This window comes from Myotis brandtii, unplaced genomic scaffold, assembly GCF_000412655.1.
Source record: "Myotis brandtii unplaced genomic scaffold, ASM41265v1 scaffold266, whole genome shotgun sequence".
Lineage (NCBI taxonomy): Eukaryota > Metazoa > Chordata > Mammalia > Chiroptera > Vespertilionidae > Myotis > Myotis brandtii.
In genome coordinates, this window is record NW_005360124.1 from 9,698,751 (window position 1) to 9,701,197 (window position 2,447).

The window sequence follows — 2,447 nt, forward strand, 5'->3', positions numbered from 1 at the left end:
GATGCTTCTATGTCTCTGGTTCTATTTTTGTTCATCAGTTTATGTTATTCATTATATTTCACAAATGAGTGAGATCATGTGATATTTATCTTTCTCTGACTGGCTTTCCCAATTTATTTTTTTCTATGTCTAAATAGGAAAATGCACATGTATGCCCTTTCCATATGTGTGTGCATATGTGTATATGTGATGATACATAGTACTTCAATAGCATTAATTCACTATGTGTGATGCACTACAATGGTCTTGTTTATAAGGAATTAGCAAAGAAATCCATCATACTTCATACAAGCAAATTAAACAGGAACCCCTCCCCCCCTAAAAAAGGGATTGGATTGTGCAAGTATGTTGACAAGAAAAGCCAATTTACAGCTACCTGTATTTTTGCACGCCAAAAATAAAGGTCAAGTAAAAAACTCATGATTAATCCCTGTAGTGTACTGGGACTGACTTATACCAGCTTATAAGAGACAATTGTTAAATTCTCAGAAATTTGGAAGCTGGTTGTTAAATACAGCCATTATTTAAAAGTAAATTGCTTATCTTGTGATAATGGCCATTCTAACAGGAGTGAGGTGGTATCTCATTGTAGTTTTGATTTGCATTTCTCTAATAGCTTGTGCAGTTGAGCATTTTTTCATATATCTGTTGGCCATTTGTATGCCTTCTTGGGAGAAGTGTCTGTTCAGGTCCTCTGCCCATTTTTGAATTGAATTGTTTTTTTTTTTATTGAGTTGTATGAGTTATTTATATATTTTAGATATTAATCCTTTATCATAGCTGTTGTTTGCAAATAACTTCTCCCATTTGGTTGGTTGCCTTTTTTGTTGTTGTTGGCAGTTTCTTTTGCTGTGCAGAAGCTTTGTAGTTTGATATAATCCATTCATTTATTTTTGCTTTTACTTTCCTTGCCTTTGCTGTCAAATGTATAAAGTCCTCTCTAAGTCCAAGGGCCATAAGTTTAGTACCTATGTTTTCTTCTGTGTAATTCATTGTTTCAGGTCTTATATTTAGGTCTTTGGTCCATTTTGAGTACAAGTGTTGGATAGGTGGAGAATTTAAGTGTGGAGAGAAAAGAACCCTCATTCACTGCTGGTGGGAATGTAAACTGGTACAGCCGCTATGGTGAACAGTATGGAGGTTCCTCAAAAAAAATTAAGAATACTATTACCATGTGACCCAGCAACCCATCTTCTGGATATCTACCTGAAAATTTTGAAAACATCCATTTGTAAAGATATATGCAACCCTACGCTCATTGCAACATTATTCACGGGCGAAGACATGGAAACAACTGAAATGTCCTCCTATAGATAACTGGATAAAGTAGATGTGATACATCTATATATATAAAAGGCTTAGTGTCCGTCCATCCGACTGGTAGCTATGTCATGCACTGACCACCAGGGGGCAGAAGCTCAACACAGGAGTTGCCATGACATGCACTGGCTATATATATATATATATACCTCCCTGACCAGTTTTGCTCAGTGGATGGAGCATCGGCCTGTAGACCCAAGGGCCCCAGGTTCAGTTCCGGTCAAGGGCATGTACCTTGGTTGTGGGCACATACCCAGTGGGTTGTGTGCAGGAGGTAGCTGATAGATGTTTCTCTCTCATCGATGTTTCTAACTATCCCTCTCCCTTCCTCTCTGTAAAAAATCAATAAAACATATTTTTAAAAAAAGCAAACAAAAACTAAGCAACCAAACAACTGGTTGACTGGTCGCTATGATGTGCACTGACCACCAGGGGCCAGACGCTCAATGCAGGAGCTGCCCCCTGGTGGTCAGTGCGCTCCCATTGAAGGAATGCTGCTCAGCTGACTGGCCCATCCCAGTGGCCCACCAGCCCAGTGGCAGCCACTCACTCCCTCAGTAGTCCTGCAGGTCCAATCTCCGGAGACTGGGCCAGGCACCTACGGACCAGCACCACTGGCACTATCCCAACAGCGCCGCCAGCCTCCTGGAAGTTGGTCTTGGGGAACCGCGACCACTTCCCCTCCCTAGACGCTCCTCAAGGAAGAAAGGATATAAAAGCGGACGCCAGGTGGCTCCCAACAACCGACTCAAACGTCAGCAGGGCGGATCTGGATCCCAGGCCAGCAAGGGTGTCCCAGTACCAACCTGGAAGGCCGTTCATGTCCCTGCTCCTCCCCCAGCCCCCATCGGGACAGGTGCCTGCCACAGGGCTCACAAGCCCGTGTTAGGCACAGCGGGGCTGGGATGAGCGGAAGCGGCAGGCAGGAGCGGCAGGCATCATTGGACTGCCAGTGTTGGCCAATCCCGCAAGCCATGCCGAGGGACCCCACCCATGCACGAATTCATGCACTGGGCCTCTAGTCTACACTAATAAAAGAGAAACATGGTAATTAGCGTACGACTGCTACCCTTTTCATTGGCTAATCAGTGAGTATATGCAAATTAACTGTCAGCCAAGATGGCGGC